Here is a 19359-nt window from a genome sequence, read left to right as displayed (position 1 = left end):
CCCCATCCCCCACCCCCGTCGCCCCTACATCCAGCCTCTCTCTGACTTCTGCTTTGTCAGCTGTTGACCTTGGCCGTCTGGAGCTGTTGGATCTGGCTGGTAATTATTACCATTGATCTAGCAGGTGTTCCGGGCGGTTGATAGTCTGTGCTCTTTGTTCTCACATTTACGTGGCCAGGATTAGTGTCATGTAGCAGTGTCCTGCACATGTTCCTCAAGAAAGCGTGCTGTAAAGGAGGCAGCTGGCCTGCTAATGCTGCTTCAGAGGCCTCCCCTTCCTCTTTTCTGGCCCAGCTTGCTTACCTGATCCCTAGCTACAAGCTCTTCAGTTTCTCCTCTCCAATGTCCCCACCTTAACTGTTTTACCCTGACTCCTACACCCACCCCTCCCCCTCTTGCCAGCTGAGGTCACATGAAGGTGAGATGTGTCAGAAGGATGAGCCATGCATGGTAAAACAGGAGGAAAAAAAAGAGCATCCTAGTTTGCTTACACTCATACAACTTAGATGGATGCAGATTTCTCTCTTGCTGAGCCCTTTGAGTGACTGTTTAGGGAGCTGGACCAGCATCCTGACAAAGGAAAACCTGGGGACTGTGGCCATACTAATATGAGAACACAAGCCTGTCATTACTTTTCTTTCCCTAGTCTCAGCACTTGTCTTGCTTGATCTCTATCCTTCCTCTGTCTCCCCCTAAAACTGGCTTCTCCAGAATCAATCTCAGTCTCTCAGATCTACAGTGAGCTGCAGCCCCGAAAGTTACCTTTGCTTGTCATAAATAGTTAATTTGGTTGTTCACAGTAAACTTTAAAGTTTTAAGTCAATGATCACCATTGAATACTTGGAAGATTTCATATGAAAGTTGTATTTTCAGCTTCCTGTGTGTGTGTGTGTGTGTGTAGTGTGTGTTTATACCTTCTCATGTGCATGTACAGGTGTGTGTGTAGAAAGCAGAGGTCAGTGTAGGCTTGTCCTCTTCTTTTGCTCTCCGGTTGATTCTTGACAAAGTCATTCACTGAACCTGACACACATGGACTCAGTAAGACCAGCTGGCCAGCCAGCCTCAGGATTGCATCTGTCATTGCTCTCTACTGCTAGAATTGCAAGCAAGCATGCACCATCATACCTGGCCTCCTTCTGTATATGGGGGACACCCATGCGTGTCTTCCCATTTAATGGCAAACTCTTTACCAACCGAGCCGTCCCCTCAGGTCTCAGATCGCCAGCCATCAGAGTATCTGGTCCCATGGAGCCTAAGGCCCTGTACTTAGGCACTTAACAATATTTAGTTGTTTCATCTGTAGATCAGAATCAGAGAAATGGAAGCAAGGTTCTGATGAGGAAATCAAAGCCATTTTTATTTATTTATTGCCCGACAGGAGAGAAGGCAAACAACTTTAGTGCTAAGAGGATAAGCAAGTGGTACTTCAAGGCAGGAAGCAACCCCTGTAACATTAACTCAGTAGGAGAGCCGGCTTGAGGCTGTCTGTTCTGACTCTTAACATTCCAGCAGCTAGCAGGGAAGAGAGGTCGACGATGACTTCAAGTGCTAAAGATAAAACGGTGCAATTTGGAGAATCAGAAATATACTGAAGCGGAATGTCAGAGGCAGTACAGAAGTACTGCATGTCATGCAAGGAGAGAATATAATTAACTGTCTGAGGTGAATGTCCAACGTGCCAGCAAGCACACAGTGCCAACAACCCCATACTCACACATGGTGGAGGTAAACTTAGTTCTAACATCTTGTTAATGGTCCTTAGTGTGCCCCTCCAGGTTGGCAACCTCATTCACAAGTGGCCTGGCTGTGCTGTTCTCACACATACAGCTGTTTGAGAACATCCATCAGCAATGTTTGAGTCTCAGCCTGCTCCTTAACCTCATTCCCAGTACAATCTACATTCTTCAGATCTGATAAGATCTAAATTACAGCCACTTGACCCTATGAGAGACTTTCGTGTGGTTCTGCCTTTCGTGTTTATCCCTAACCACTTCCCTAACACAACGTCTAGAAAAGGTAATTATTTTCCTCTTAAACTGACCTTTTACAGAGAGATAGAGAGCTTCCTGCTGATCCAGACATACAGGCCTTGGGAACATGGGTGCCCAATGAGCACAAAGAAGCTAACCCTGTCCCAGAAGATCAGTTGACAGCACCCCAGGGGAGGAAGTGAGCAGGCAACCACTCAGAGGGTCTATGACAAATGGGGCCTCATCCTTGAGTCTTCTCCAAATGACGACTCGAAACAGTTGTCTGTCCTTCCAACCAACAGCAGCAGCCTCTCACCATTTGGTCCCCACCTCATTGTTGCCAACTCTCAATTGTTCCTAACGACTGGAGGACAGTGTGATTCTCGTTTAAAATATAGAGCAAATAATGGCAAGAATGAACAGAAGAAAATATCTGGCTAATATTTGGTGACTTCTTTGTGTCTTAGGTTCCTCCCCCCTCTTCCTCTATCCTCCCTCTCCACGATCTTCCCACTACTCTCTGAAGGGCACGAGATGTTCAGGATCAAGGTCCTCACATACTGGAGTACTCCACCACTAAGCTACATACTCAGAGCAATTTTGTAGGCCTCTTTTACTGCTCCAGTATCAATTTACTTAAAAAACAAACAAACAAACAAACAAAAAACAGGTATTTTAGCTGGGCAGTTTGGGCTCATGCCTTTAATCCCAGCACTTGGGAGGCAAAGGCAGGTAGATCTCTGTGAGTTCAAAGCCAGCCTGGTTTATAAAGCAAGGACAGTCCAGGACAGCCAGGACTGTCCTGTCTTGAGAAACCCTGTCTGGAAAATACAAAAAAAAAAAAAAAAAAAAAAAAAAAAAAAAAGGAAGTAAGGAAAAAGAAAGAAAAGAAAGAAAGAAAAACCAACCAACCAAAAACAAATAAAAAGCCAATAAAACCCACTTCTTCCTTTTCAGGAAGAGGTACTTAAGCTCATGATCCTGACCCACTCATCCACAACAGCAGTGCTTTCCAGAACACAGAAAAGAAACTACCAGACAGTGAGCACTCTCCTGACAGGCTCCACACTCACGAAAGGGCTGGGGACATCTCTACTCAGTCATGTCCTTTTCTCCTGAGTGCCACAGTGACCTGGATAAGCAGGTGAGGTGCTGTCAGGTGAGAGAACAGACCAGCTCATACCATCTGCACAAGCTCCGTTCTTACTGGCCAAACCAACAGCCTTTCTCGTCCCCACTGGGTTAGAGTTCATTTTCCAAGAACAGGGTGCAGCTTACTTTAATTGGAGGTACAGAAAGGAAATTATTGTATCCTAGGCCTTGAGCTGCAAAGATCTTATCTGCTTTAGATAAAGGGAGAGGGCCACTCCCATGGCTTCAACCGCAGACCCACAAAGGAGGACCTCGGAGCCATCCTCTTAAAGCTGCAGGCCAGTTTTAGGGAGGGATATCAGCTAGGCACACCCCCTCCCTTCATTTGGAAAGATTCTAAGATCAGAATACACTGATTACTTAAAGTAAGTATCGGTAGTACTGGGCGCGATGGCCCAGATGGCATCTTATCGATGGCAAACTATGGGTAAAATGAAGACATGCACCACTCAAACTTGCTAATTAATAATCGAACGTTAAAATTCTTCAAAGTTGCTAAGACTTAGAAATTCCAAAAGTACTACTGAAGAACACATTTTCCAAAGGTAAAAGGAATCTCTGGGGAAATGAAAGGATGTGAATGGAAACGAAGAGCTGACGAAGAGGTGAGAACATGCGAAGCAGCTTCTGTTGAGGGTTTGTTGTTTTGTTTTGTTTTGTTTTGTTTTTCCCCCCTACCTATAACCACTACACCTACTGGGTGTCAGGTTTCTACCTCCTCCCTGCGGGTCTGTCCTGAGTGAGCAGTCTAGAGCAGAGGCGTCTGAAGGTGCCCAGCCATCAAGGCGAGAGAGCACCACAGGAGGGAGTGTGAAACTCACCACTCTTGGGGAGAGTTTTACAGATCTATGTATTTTGATGTGTATGAGTGTTTGCCTGCCTGTGTGTATGTGTACCACATGCAATCCCAGTGCCTGTAGGGGTCAGTGGAGCATGGCAGGTCACCTGGAACTGGAGTTACAGACAGCTGGAAACACAAACCAAACCCAGGTCCTTCGCAAGAGCAGCAAGTGTCCTTAACTACTGAGTTAACACAATACTGATAATGACGACGACGACGACGACGACGACGACTACTACGATGATCTAGTATTCTGAGATCATAAGTTTGTAAGATCTAGTATTCTGAAGAAAATAGTGTTGCTATAGATTACTTCTTCCTGGTGTAAAAGACAAACAATAACCATTTTTTGATATTTCTTTTTTTTTTTTCTGTTTTTTTTTTCCAAGACAAGGTTTTTCTGTGTAGCCCTGGCTGTCCTGGAACTCACTCCATAGACCAGGCTGACCTTGAACTCAGAAATACACCTGCCTCTGCGTCCCAAGTGCTGGGATTAAAGGCATGCACCACCACTGCCTGGCCATTTTTTGATATTTCATTTTCACTTCTAAGTATCTGAAAGTAGCGAGGCTTCCTCCACCTGTTGTGGGTTTAAAAGAAAACCTTCCAATATCTCACTGGAAGTACTAATTTCAATCCTCCCTCTCTTTTAACCTGTTTCATACTACTTAATAAACTATGCAATAATTACAAAATACAGCCTGGGTATGGATTTGCAGCAAGCATTCATCTACATATAAGCTACAAGACTATTCTGAATGTGCCCATGAATTCCATTTTTATTTTAAACATACAGTGTCCTCTCTTTTTTCCCTCTATTACAGTGGTTCATCACCTTCTTAATGCTGCAACCCTTTAATACAGTTCCTCGGGTTGTGGTGACTCCAACCATAAAATTATTTTTGCTGACACTTCATAACTGTAATTTCACTACTGTTATGCATTGCAACGTAAGTATATAATATGCAGCATGTCTGATGTGCAACTCCTTGGTGGTTGGGATCCCCAGGTTGAGAACCACTATTCTATTGCCTCCTGGGTAAGAGCCAGCTGGGTTTACAGGGGAGATGCTAATAAAGTACTATTTGTCTCCTTTATCACATCAAACCACAGCAAGACAGCCATCATGGTAGTAATAGGCACTGTTAATTTAACATAGACCTTCCTTCTCTAATGGAATCGTACGTCAACGCTGTTGACCTCAGACTGCAGTGAAGATAGCCGCTCAGATTACAGACATGGGAGTTTACACCCTAGACTTGTAACCCACAGTCAGAACATTTGAGTTCAAATTCCAAGTTGTCTTAGAGTGAAGTAATGCTTGACAAACATTCAGCACAGCACTCCCTACCCGTCCCTCCATTCTACGCAGGAGAAAACAAAAGCTTCTAGAAAAGGTAATAAAATTGAGCCATGATGGAGAAGGGAAGCAGAGGGAGGAGCCTGGAGTTCGACACGGTCCTGTAAGTCACTCATTAACCTTTGAAAGTTACCAGTGAAATCCAGGGGAGGGTCAAATCCACTGACCTTAGGTGAGAAGGACGGCACTGACTGTAGAAACGGGACTTCAGTCTCGCATCACAAATATACAATTCACAATCTCGGTCCCCGAGACATAAAATGCTCATTCCTTCACACTTTTTTGCTTAGGCAGAATGATTCAGTGTCTGTGCCTGGCCACCTAAATGCACAATTATTCTAGCAGGACACAGTTCAATTCAAAGGATCCACTACCTTTTAAGATAAAATTCTAAATGTTGTGGTATCCAACAGACATTCCATAAGCTTATAAACAGATTTACTAGTGGGAAAGCAACATTGTTATCTTGAATAGGTGGGATGCTGAGCTGTTTAAATATACGTTAATTACTATGCAATATAAAACTGTTTAGTAAATAAATTTAAGGTGTCCAGAAGCCACTTATGAGTTCAAATGCATTTTTCTAATCATAATTTCAAGATGAAAATTTTTCTTTCCTGTGTCACAATAGATGAGTTCTTCCATGCAGTAGACAAAAGCCATAAAAGGCTATGGAATGAATCTAACCGTAAGGTGGCAGGGGTCAAGGATGAACGCAGGGTTACCCATACACACTTTCAAGCGACTCTCTAGTAATACACTACTCTAAAAGAGGTCCTTATGCCAATGGAGTGCTTAAAAAGTGACCGTTTCCTAGTCCTACCATCTCTCCCTCCCTGTGTGGGGCATCTCTCTAATGCTGATGTAACGTTTCTTTTGAGAATAGTTCCTGGACTACCTGGACCACAGGAACATGAATGAAGAGGGAGATGCTGGCAACAATAAAGTAAATTCTTAGGTCCCAAATGAGTCATAATTTCTGGGAAAGATACCCCTGGCATCTCTCTCAATGTCTCTCTTTCTTTAATCCAGCAGTCCAAGACATGTTTATTTACTTCAAAACTTGAGACACTGCATCCAATAAAATTTCTCTAAGGCAGTACTAGATAACCCTCTAAAATAGGCTTAGCCTTCACTCTGCTGACTCTTCTCTAGGTTTCTATGCATTAAGAGGTATCTCTCCTCTTCCTCAGCCTTCAATCTGCATCCCCCAAAATGGATTTTCCATCTTTGCACTTGATGTGTCTTTATCCTGCAGAATACAGTGGTTTCTCACAGCTGCCATTTAACTGGACCTGCAGCTGTGTCCCTTCATTTCCATGACGGCATTCAACTGTGACTTCTCACTCAAATGCTGTCTGCTGTTCCAGATAAATTTATTTCTCCTTTCATTTATTTGTCCTGACTCCTTAAGCCCTGACAATGGACAAGAAAGGGGTGAAGCAATGGGGAACAAACCCACAATCCTGTAGGAGCTTTCTGCCTTATTATATATATATATATATATATATATATATATATATATATGCATGCCAGGGCCCAGAGCAGAAAGGTAAATGTGTTAAACAACTGCATAATGGAAGATTATGGCACCTACTACAATGTTGACACAAAGAATCAATTGGAGTTTAGCATTTCTTAAGCAAAAAAAAATATTGCAGAATTGACAGTTTATCCTGGCTACATCCAGAACCATGGCATTGGCTTATCTGATTGTTAGAGAAGTAAACTTTGATGATTTAAGCTGTGCTGTAAGATTTTCCCCTATGAGAAGATATTTTTTTCCTTCTTTTTTTTTTTTTTTTTTTGCAATGAAACTAGAAAGTATTTTGTAAGCAGTTGTTTTAAGAGTATGGACACATTCTGCTACCGAATAATTTTAGCCACTAAATATGACTTTTGTCTTAAACCATTATCACAGCGTTTGAAAAGGGTGAGTTTTCTATTGATGCCATTCCTTGCATACTTATTGGTTTAGCAGAACTTCTTAGATGAAAGTTGTTATGTTTTTATATAAGCTTAAAAAAAAAAACTTAAGCTGTCTGAGGAATCTGTCCATGGTGGGAGAGATACAGAGAATGAGCACAGGATCTTCCATCTGCTAGGCAAGCACTTTAGTATCAAGTCTTTCCCTCAGCTGTCAGCATCCATTAGATACACCAGGTACCCAATGGTAGACAAAGTCTCCCTTGTTAATTAAGGCTCGCTTCCCAGATAGATGGTAGCACTTCTGAGATCTGGTGGAATCTCTAAGAGGTACAGCCTGGTGAAAAGAAATGAAGTCTGTATGCCCATCCCTTGATGGAGATAATGGATGCCCACAAGGAGTCAGTGTCTCTGTCTCTATCTCTCTCTTTCCCTCACCCTCCTCCTTTCTGTGGATCCACTTCTTTTTTCTGCCCTCTAAGAAGTGAGCAGCTATTCTTCACCATCTCGAGGCTCTGTCTTGTCACAGACTCTGGGGTAATGGAGCCGACTCCTCAGGTCCGTCTTGGGCATTTCAGTCAGGGAAGCAAAGCTGACAGAGGTAGATCTTCAAATTCACCATTAGAAGATAGCCTAAAACTATGTCTACCCCTTGTTTAAAATCCTGGCACCTTTATAGTTAGACACTTTTCAATAAATAGCTCTTGGGCATATCTAGATTAGTGTAATATAAGAAAGAAAACACAGGTTCTATTTTGTTTCCCTAAGCAAAATATCCTTCTCTTTGCCTCAAATTATAACTGGGGAATGGCCAATGAGTCTCTTGGGATATATTTAACTTTTTGTTTAATTCTTCATCCTGGCAATAAGGTGATCTGTCCACATAAGGCACTAGGTACATATTTAGAAGCTTGAAATTATCTGGCCATGATGGATAAAGTCAGAAGAAGATAAGACGGCGGTGGCCCAGACAGGAGACGAGTGTACCACGTGGCAGCAAGTAGGCCAGGTCTGGACTGGAGACAAAAACTGAAACGGGAACGAGAGTTCTGGGGGACATTCTGAAGGACATCCATAGAACTTGGAGTCAACCCAGATACAACGGGATGCCAAAACATAAATAAAAATGTTGTAAGTGGCAACGGAGATGGAAATTGGAAGTGTTCCTTACCAATATCAAACCAATCACACAGCACACTACCCCAACTCTCTACCCCCAGATTCTACCTGCCAACTATACCTGCAGATTTGATTTCCTCTCCAAAATGTCTCCCAAGCCTGCATCTTCTATCTTGTCAAGAGGCTCCTCGGTACCTGCCACGTTATCTGTCCATATTGCTGGGAAGCGATTTCATACTAGATCTATGTGCTCCTGCCTCTTCTCACTCTGATTAACTCTATTATGTGACATATGTTGTGGCTTCTTAATACCTGACTTGGACATTGCCATTTCTTTAATGCCCTTTAACGGATTGTCATTGTTAATATCATAGTTATAAATATAATATCTTACTTATAAAGTATACATTTTAAGATCTCCCCAGTGGGTACCTAAAACCACAGATAGCATAAAATCTTACAAACATGCTTTTCCTCCTTAGCATGTGTATAAGACAGTGTCACTTATAAGTTAGACACATAAAAGATTCATAATAACTAATGACAAAATAGAACAATTATAACAATATATGAAAGATTTAATGAGGATACAAAGTTGGTAGGATGGAGTAAGGTAGGATAGGATGCCTTTGGGAGGAGCTGGGCAGGGATGAATATAACCAACATACAAATTCTCAAATAATGAACTGTAAAAAAAATTAAAGAGAGAGTCATGAATGTGGAATTGCTCTCTCAAAATAGTGTATTATATTCACTTCTCTCTTCTTGATTACAGGTAGCTGAAATCAAAAGACTCAATGTCATGGATGAAAAGGGACAAACTGTAGTTAGTGCTGCAAAGGTCACTCTAAGCCAGGAGGCTCTTCACTAGCCTTCGTTCACACCCTCACTCCACTTGCCAGCATCTTCAGTTACTGGCATGCATCATGCAAAGTCAATGCACATGTGCCCACACCCTCACACCAGTCTACTCTTCTCTTTCCTACCCACCGTCCCAGGGATGGCTTCAGCATCTCTTCTCAGGCAGGATGTTTTGTTCACCACCAGACTAGTTTACACACTTGATTACATAGAACCAAGTAAACATCAAATAGGCCAGAATCAATAGATTGTCTACAAAACAAAACAAACAAACAAAACAAAACAAAAAGCCCAACCCAAATCAAACCAAACCAAACACCAAAAGCAAAGCAAACATATTCACCACTTGAATTCCTGCCATAACCACCTTGTCACTTTCCCCTCGCAACTGTAAGGCACAACCCCCTATCCCCATTGAGTACCTGTTACTACTCTTAGGGGTGAGGCTGCACTGAGTGTGGCTGACCTCCCAGGCGGAGTCCCATTGTTTAAAAAAGCTGCCTTCCCCTCCCCAGCAGCTGTCAAATGCCAATGGCTCTTCAGTTACTGCTGGGACACCACGAAGCACCAACACCCCACCACACTGGCATTTCCGTCTGGCTTCAGTTTGTACTAAAATGAAGTATTTCTAAAGTGTTTAAATAGCATCTTCGAACACCAGCAAGTGATATACTAACAAAGTAAAATAATATTTGCATCAATTGCAGCCCCTATTAATACCCGTTACCACTACAACAGGTGAAGCATTTGTAGTAATAAAGAGACAAACTTGGATAAAGATGAGCAAGTGAGAGAAACAAGTTTTAGATAAGTATTTATAACTGTGCATGGTGTGGAAAGAAAAGTGTCTAAGCTCTCTAGTAATTAAAAACAAAACTGAATTCCAACACAGGGCTGTAGGTCTGTAGTTAAATGTTTAGTCAGAAAGATATTTGACATTATCTCTACAAACTTCTGCTAACACCGAGAGTTTGTTTCTGAACACAATGCAGTAACAATTAACTCTCCCAAATCATTTTTTAACAAGACCATGAAATGTACCACACCATTATATTCTAGTAACTCTGAGGGTTGTATTCCAGTTTGTGATTATGTGAAAATGTGTATGCAGGTTACACCAGAAAAATGAACCAAAACAAAATCTTGAATTTAAACTAGGTAACTTCATTTACTTGGCTGATAAAATTCACATACCTGATCAGTCTCAGTAGTGATGATTCCGAAGAACATATGTTCCTCTTGATCAAGCAGTTCTAATTTGAAAATTGATTTTTTAGATTCTTTGCCTAAATAAACACACACACATATATATCACACACACACACACACACATATATATACACCATATATATATGATATATATATATATATCATATCCCATACACACATAGCAGCAGCATGTTTTAAACATATTAAAATTTTGAAATACAAATTGTCATCAGAAGAGAATCATTTAAGAGAATTTGACAGATGGAGCCCTTAAAAAGACTTACGTACTTACATTCTGGACCATGGAACTGTCCAACTTAGAGCATCCTGTGAGAATAGCAAGAAAGCACTCCAGGCAAGACATTCTGCTCGTAGTATGAATGCATATGTATTTACCTTGTATTGGCATTGAGAATTAAAATATCTGGTACATAGTTGAATTTTTCTTCAATGTGTCTCAAGGACTCATTCACAGGAGACTTCCAGTTCATTTTCTGTATCATTTGCTGTAAGTACGCCTCAGTCTACAGCTGAAAAGTGAAATACTTTCTAAGCCTATAGGAGTGGGATGCTTAAGACTTGACTTCTTGGCTAGTCCGTTTCTCTATGTGCAAGATGAGCAAACAGGGAGATGATAGCGTTACATACACATTGTGCATCATGACATCCAATTGCCTGGAAAAGCGATTTCCTGGCTGTGGACATTTGTGAACACAGAGATGGAGAGAGGACCCTACTGTAAGATCTTTGCAGATGGTGCTACTAAGTTCAGATCCCTAGTCCTTACCCACGCTCCCATTTGCCTTTATGATGGCAAGCCTATATTTTGCTCAACAGATTTCTCTGTTTCTAGATGAAGTACTAACTACATGGCTCAAGCTGAGGTATATACTTATTTGCATCCCACTATGCCCATCCCCTGTTCAAAACTGTGCAGTTGTGTCGACCAGAGAAGATTCAAGCACCTTGGCTAGCTCTTGAGGGCCCTCTTCTCCCTTGTGCATTATTCGACTGCTTGTCGAATACTTAGAACATTTTCTGCAGCCTTTCTTTGATCAAACCTATCTCCAAACGCTGGGCATTCAGAAGGACGTTTGACATTAACTCTACAAATTCCTGCTAACACTGAGGGGTTCTGAGCACAATACAACAGAACAACAATAACACACCCACCCTCAAAATCAGGTAGCACACCAAGAACATGAAAGGTATTGCGCCATTCCATGCTAAGAATGCCACGGCAGCCCTCAGGGTAGCGTTCTGGTTTGTGATTACATGAAAATGTGTTTGTAGGTCAGAAGGAATTATGCGGGCAAAAATAAAACCAGAACGAAGTATTGGATATGAAATTAGACTTCATTGTCAGTTATGTTTCTCTAAGCATGTCTAACTAACCACCTGCTTCCAAACCTCTGGCAAAGCCTTCTAGACAGAGGCTACCAGAGTCCACCCCAGCCTTTTGACAGAGAAACTATGTGTGTAGGATGGAAGGCATTGTTTGGACTAACTTGACATTTACCTTTCTAAGTTATTCAGTACTTGGTGAAAGAAACTTGACCATATGTGTCATTAGAACATGATAGTCAGTTATATTCCTTTTGGTAATTACATCTTGATTTTTTTGCTAATTGGAGAAGCAAAGTTCTGTATCAACCTGATTCCATGTTAACTTTAATTTTATTTACATACTTGAGTTTTGCATCAATTCAGTGAGCAGTATTTCCTATGTAGAATACCCACCCACACAAGCAGTGCCCTTTCCAGGCCTTTCCTGTCACATCCCCTGCCTTCAATCTTTTACAGCTGGAGAAAAATTTTATGGGACAATTTAAAATCAACCCTATGAGGATAAAACAGACAGGAAAAATAAAAGAACTAGAATCAATCCACCATTATACTGAAGCAGGAACCCCTGAACAAAGAGGAGTTCTTTAGGTTTCCCAGAAATGCACAGCCATGGTGTTAAGGGATGTGACTTTAGTGACAGGAAACAGAATAATATCCTGTCCATGAAATCATGGGCTCAGTAGATAAGAGCAATTCAACCATAATCCTATTACCAAATGTAGTTCTCCTTCTGGTTTTAATTAGAAGTGCCTGGCTGATTACTGTTCAGCCATTTGAGCTGGAGATACAGTGTTCTAAAAGGGACTGGTACCAGAGCTTCTTTTTGAATGTAGACCAAAGCAAAGCCGGAAGTCAATACCCATGGAGCCAGAAAGGGTCAAAACAAGTCATCCTGACATTCTGTTTCCAAATTAACTCAACGAATCACCAAGTCAAACCACCAAAGTGACTGATTGGTGGTGGCTCACTTAAAGTTACCTCTCATAGGAACCTTGGCCAAATCTCTGGCTCAACTGAGATGCCATTAAAGCGTTAGTTATGGCAAATGTTTAAAAACCCAAACACCAAGACTCACCAAATCTCGAGTTCTGTCACCTGTAGTCAATAATATAATTAATTTGTCGTTTATTGAGAAGATTTTGTGGTATGAACCCCTCCACTGGAGGCCTTGCTTAGTTACAGAAGATGGCCAGTTCAGGCTCTGTGTACCCCATTACTAGGGTTACTCTTGTAGATTTCATGGAGTTTTCATCAATGGTTTTATGAAAACAACATTTATCAAATACTAAACATCAAGGAAAAATTGTCTTCCAAAAAGTACAATAACCCGGGTACCAATTCTAAGCGGGAGATTCAGAGTCTATGCTTGAATTGGGAGCTGGGAAGCCTCCTGAGGGCAAAAATCACACACACTGCACTTGTCAGTATCTCTATAGTCAATATGCATTATGGGGGAGAGGGAACACACACATAGGAAGGAAGCAGGTGTTGGAAGCAGAAAGTCTTGGTCTGACTCCAGCTCTGTCACCAACAGCTAGCTTATGGCACTATATGGGGCTCCTTTGCACTTCAGCTTTTAATATGCAAAAAAGGTGTCTACTACAAATAGATGCTTTACAAATATTAAAAGTAACAAGCACACATGGCTCCTCACTTGTATCAGACCCCGTTCATTTACACACCTACTTAATTCATGTATTCCAATTCAACTCTTAGGAGTTAGAACTCAGAAAGATGAGGAAGCTACGCCTCAAAGAAGTCAGTAACTTGCCCAATGGCACGATGAATATATAGCAAAATAAACTCATGTTTCTAACCAACCCACCATCCTTGAGATATCATGGCCAGCAACTAGCATCTATTGTTCAATACTTGCCAAACTTTACAAGGTTCTAAAGTACTAGAGGGCTCAGCAGAAAAGGATGCTGAGATCGACTGGTGATGCCTGAACAAGTGTACCGTGTTGCTGACTATTTCTACGCCTCTTCACATAAGGAATCCTGACATCTGAAGTTGTCTTTACCTGGGTGTCCCAAGGATCTTGGACCAGGTTGTCACCGCCAAATACCAGATCGCCGCATCCTCTTTCCTTTTCCTAACGCAGTTCTGCAGTTGCCAGGATGCACTATGGAAACATGCCTCCACCACTTACTTCTTTCAAGGATCCTGCCATTGTCTGACCCTTAAGTTTAAATCCCAGCACCTGGTTTACAAGGGACATGAGAAATCATGGAAGTTCTCAAAAGCCTACTTATAACAAAGGGCTACTGATTTAAAAAAAGAAAAGCCATATTTCATTATGCAGAGACTAGCAGTGTTGCATTACTTCAAAACTATGAAAAGCAATTTTATTTTTGCATATTTATTTTGGGGTGTGGTTCATTTTTATCTCGAACGAGTGAAGCCTCGTCAGAGAAACACATAAAGGAAGAGCATAGAAAGTAAGGTTTGCATTATTGCTCAACGAGACAGTATTATTAACTAGGGCAATTCGGGTGGCTTTCTAACTTCCATCCTGAAATTCAGTCCAGAATCCCAGAGAGAACTGCTAGAGATTACTAATGGAAAATCAGAACTGCAGCAACAAGAAAATAAACTAACATTCCAAGAGAGTACCTCGGATGAATCCTAGGACTTGCTGGCGTTCGGGTGAAAGGACTGTTTTCCATAAACAAGGGTTATGAAAGAGCCGCCCATCTGAATTAATGTCTCTAAGCCAAGTGCTTCAATAGTCAAAAATAACATGGACTTCATTTAAAAACTAGAAAGAGAGTCAAAAGATGTGTGCTTTGGAAACTGAGCAGCTTGCCAAATGTTAAACTGGCCTCTCCACTTGGTCTAAAGAGAGGGGGGACTGTTCTAGCCATTCAGGGGATTTGCTTACAAATGCAAATAATCTCTGACAAAAGCCACATCCAGATGTAGTTCCATCCAGATTATTCAAGAATGGAACTCTGTGATGTCAGCTCAGGATTTCTGAATATGCCCCCAATAGGGCATAGTTCAACAGGACACAGTACAATAGGAGTTTACACACTGAGGGAGCTGGGACATGTCATCGGGTACCAATATGCTGTTTTATGGTGTTTTAAACCTGCGGGTCTTGACTCCTTTGGGATTGAACAATCTTTACCAGGGATCTTTATCAGATCTTCTGCATATCAAATGTTAATATTATAATTCATAACAGTAGCAAAATAATAGCTATAAAGTAGCAATGAAATAATGGTTGGGGGTCACCACAACATGAGGAACTATATGAAAGGGTTGCGACATTAGGAAGGTTGAGGACAATAGTTATTGGTTCTTCCATTGTGGAAGCTGATCTTTTTCACTGAATATATTGACCCTGCTTTGATTTGATGCAGTGCTTATTGATTCATATAAAGTTACGTCCAAAAAGAAATCAATACCAGAAGAATCTATGTAAATTAGGTTGGTAAGACAAAGAAAGACATTTTAGAGTATGTTACTCATTTAACAACTATTTATTGAACAGCTGAAACCTATCAGCCCTAAGGGATGGAAACCTGGCTCTGGTAGTTTCAACAGTAATTATGAGTCATTTCGCATAGTTTCAACAGAAATAACTTATAAGTCCTTATGGAGGTCAAGAAAAAAAATTACTGGGTTAAACAGAAACACACAGACACCCAGTGGGTTGATGAAAAAGTCAGCTAGCATGGCTTGAGAGATGTACCGGTGTGTAAAAGTACTTGAACCAAGCCTGATGTGCTGAGTCGAATACACAGGATCCAGATGGTGGAAGAAGGAACCAACCCCCAAAGCTGTCCTCTTAATGGGCACAGACACTAAATATGTGAAAACATGTCCCTAACTTGAAAACAATGGCTAAGAGAGCGCCTGATCTAGACTCAGGGCCATCAACACGATTTTCTCTCATAATTTTGAGTAAAAATTATCAGCCTAGAAGTCCATCCATGCATAACTATATAAAGAAAATGTAGTGAACCTACAGTGTTGTTTTTTTTCAGCTGTAAATATAAAATTTTAACAATAAAAAAAGGCTTGCTATATTAAATGAAATGAGCCAGACTCAGAAAGACAAACAGTACATTTTTTTCTTGTGTGCAGATTCCAGAGTTCAGTTTATACTTGTGTGTGTGTGTGTGTGTGTGTGTGTGTGTGTAGAGAGAGGTGGGGGGAGGGGATATGAAAGTGAAAAGGGGACCCGAGAGGGAGAAAGATGTCTATTTGTCTACTTAACAGGAAGAGGAAGGAGGGACTGGGGGGTAGTCCATGAGGCCTGAAGCAGAAAGGGAACTATGGGGATGAAGGGGAACTGGAGGAGTGAGGGGAGGTGGTATGGGGAGCTAATAAGAACAGAATAATGATACACATGTACCAGTAAAGCCGATTCCCTTGCGTGTTAAAACGTTAATTTGAGAATGATCAGTCTTTTCTTATTTTATTCCCTAGATTGTTCTGTTCTTAAAAGCAGACCTGAGAAGAATCCTGAAGGCAAGGGTCTCAACCAACTGAAAGGAGAAAGCGTTTGATATTATTAACAATTATTAACAATTCTTTAACTTTTTATCAACGCTTTCAGCAACCAACCCCAAAGACACCATTCAGCATACATGCTGTGGCTGAGCATACCCACAGAACACCAGGCCCCACTGCTCTCTCCAAGCCACCACACTACAACACTACCCCTTAGAAATGGGTAAAGGACTTAGAATCTGCCTTTATAGATGCATATTTTACTTAAGGAAACAAAATCGAATTCTTCTTAAAATTTACACGGAACAGCTGATGCAGGCATTACGGCAGAGGTGTACTCCACAGTGGGTTTCCTTGAGCTACACACTCTGCTATTGGTGAACCGAACAGACAACTGACATCCAGTTAGCTCTCCTGGATAATTCCAATACCATCTCCAGCCTTGGAGTAAAGCAGCTCTGACCCAGAGGTTCTCAACCTGAGGGTCGCGACCCCTGTGCAGGTCTGATTGACCTTTTGACCTTTTCACAGGTGTCACCCAAGACCATCAGAAAGCACTGATATTTGCATTACAAGTCACAACAGTAGCAAAATTACACTGCCAGGCAGTGGTGGCTCATGCCTTTAATCCCAGCACTTGGAGGCAGAGGCAAGTGGATTTCTGAGTTCAAGGCCAGCCCCGTCTACAGAGTGAGTTCCTGGACAGCCAAGGCTACACAGAGAAACCATGTCTCAAAAAAAAAAAATTACAACTATGAAGTAGCAACAAAAATAATTTTATGGTTGAGTAGGGTCACAACAACACGGGGAACTACAAGAAAGGGTTTCAGCATTAGGAAGGTTGAGAACCACTGGTCTAACAGGATCAGCCTACTGCTCAGCCATTAACATGTTTAAAATGAACGCATATTTACAGTGGGTTTAAAACATGCCCAGCAGCGTCTAGTTACAGAGTACATTTATAAAATTCAAATTAGCGTCCGCCAGAAGTACAAAACACTGCCCACTGAAACAGGTCTAGTAACGAGTACTACTTACAAATTGAAACCGGAAGTCAAACATTCAAGTGTTAATTTTTGTCTGCTCTCACGAGTCCGTATTGACCTTGACAGAAGCTCAGATTAACCTTATTTCTCGAAACGTTTTTGAAACTCAAGACTTCGTTTACTTTTCGTGGCTAGCTGGATGTCTGGAAAGCAGTGTGCTCACCAGGGCTTACTAGTGACCAAACACTCATTTCGGGAAGGCGGACAGTCCCCTCCTCCTCACACCAACCTAGAGATTTTTCCCCCCAGTCCTCTAAATAAGATTCTGTTTCTTGAATTACTGCTTCATTGTGATTTTTTTTTTTAACATTTCAATTAACCACAGCACTTTGGACTCTAGACTGCCAGCAGTTGTTTCGACGAGTTCTGGAAAATTATGTTTTAATAGCATTGCATCTTTTTGCGCATTTCCCTTGAGGCTTCCAGCGAGCAATCAAGTTATTCCAGTAAGAAAATTTGCCTCACGAGGTTAAATAGCATCAATGCAACATCTAGAAAGTCCTCTCCTCCCCCAAACCCTCCACTACGAAGGTGCTTTACCAGTTCTCGCCCCTCCCTCCTTGACATCCCGCGCAGCCGACGTGGAGCCCCACGCAAAACCAGTGAGGTGGGCTCTCGGAATCCTGACATCATCTGCAAGGATGCATCCCAAGTCTGAACTAGAAAAACACGCGCAGCCGGGTCCAGGTCACCGCCCTGAGGGCCCAGAGACCAGGAACCACGTCTCCGCCTTGCCCAGTGTGAAGAAGCTAACCCTAGAGCGGGAGAGGGGCGCGTGGGGGCGGGGACCGCAGGGCGACAGGAAGCCACCGGTCCTCTACACGCACCTCTGGGCCAGCGGGCACACGTGCGCGGCCACTCACCAGCAGTCGTGCGCGTCCGAGGCTTGTGTGGGATGGCGACTGCGGCGGCTGCCCCCGCGCGGGCCGCGTGGCTCGGGCATCCGTGTAGCCTCTGCAGCCGGGGCGGCGGTGGCTGCTCCGCAAGGCACTGGCTCTTGGCGACGGTGGCACCAGGCTGGGAGGCGCTCGCAGGCTGGTCTGCTCCGGGCCTCTGGGTTCTCTTTGCTCTTGGTCGGACGAGCTCAGATGCCTTGCGTGGCTTGGGCTCGCTCTCTTCTGGCTGGCAGGACAGCCCCAGCGCCCTTGCAAATCAACTCACCAGCCAATGGCCTCTGAATCTTTGGCGGTGCTGTCTGCCGCAGCAACGTAGGGAACGAAATTGTCACAGCGATGGTCCGCCCCCCTCCCCCTTCCCCGGCCCCTGGGTGCGGCCTCCGCCTCTGCCTCCGCCCCCTCTGTAGGCACAGCCTCCCACGTGCTGCAGAAAAACCTCCGGCTTGGCGGGTCCCTGCGGAGGGCCTAGGGCCAGATGGAAATGGTTTCCTGTGATTTAACCCCTGAGCTACCTGCATGCTCGCTGCCCTAGGTTGGACCACCTGGACAGCCCAGTGAATCATCAACTTCGCCTAGAAGCTGGGGAAATGGCTGGGTGGGTGACTCCAAAACTGCAGAGCGCACAAGTGATGATGAAGCTGGATTTGCCAATGTAATAGCTTAGATATAGGATTACAGCTTATGTAGAAATCCCATTTTGAGATTTAACTGTGACTAAGCAGTGCTACCATGCTCTCCCCACCTTCTTGAACTAGGAAAATACAAACGGAGAGCTCATTACCATTACTATAGTGTCACCAGCATATGCAGTGTCTTTTATATGGCCCTCGACCTGAGCCATACACACAGTACACGCAACAACGATCCATGTTCACTACAGCCGCGTATATAAAAGCTGCACCTTATACGTTTTCCATGAATAAGACAGAGACAAATAAACTTAGGGGTTTTACTCTGCTGCAAAGTAGTAGAAGGCATGCTGTAAATGTGGAGAGTGTGGATGGAGGAAGAGGAGAAAGGATGAAGGGGCAGGGAGAATCAGTTCTGATTTGACATCTGTGCTGGCAAGTTTTATGGAAACCTGACACAAGCTAGATAGAGCCATCTCAGAAGAGAGAACCTGATTTGAGAAAATGCCTTCATAAGATGGGGGGGGAGGGGGCTAGGT

At 42.8% G+C, this 19359-nt stretch overlaps 1 protein-coding gene across 5 annotated transcripts in view; it reads right to left on the bottom strand.

Annotated features, from left to right (window-relative positions):
• Window positions 1-18581, bottom strand: part of Stambpl1 (STAM binding protein like 1) — a 48842-nt gene extending 30261 nt beyond the window's left edge. The window contains exon 1 of one of the 5 annotated variants that reach the window (XM_031390121.1): window positions 18123-18581. The gene's annotated coding sequence lies outside the window, so the exon portion shown is untranslated. Of the gene's footprint in view, window positions 1-10423; window positions 10448-17287; window positions 17809-17835; window positions 18025-18122 lie in introns of those variants that run through there. The other 4 variants (XM_031390120.1, XM_031390123.1, XM_031390124.1 and 1 more) reach the window with 4 other exon arrangements.
• Between the last annotated feature and the right edge of the window lie 778 nt (window positions 18582-19359).

The sequence above is a fragment of the Mastomys coucha genome, unplaced genomic scaffold (assembly GCF_008632895.1).
Source record: "Mastomys coucha isolate ucsf_1 unplaced genomic scaffold, UCSF_Mcou_1 pScaffold21, whole genome shotgun sequence".
Classification (NCBI taxonomy): Eukaryota; Metazoa; Chordata; class Mammalia; order Rodentia; family Muridae; genus Mastomys; species Mastomys coucha.
This window is presented reverse-complemented; position numbering and strand designations above follow the sequence as displayed.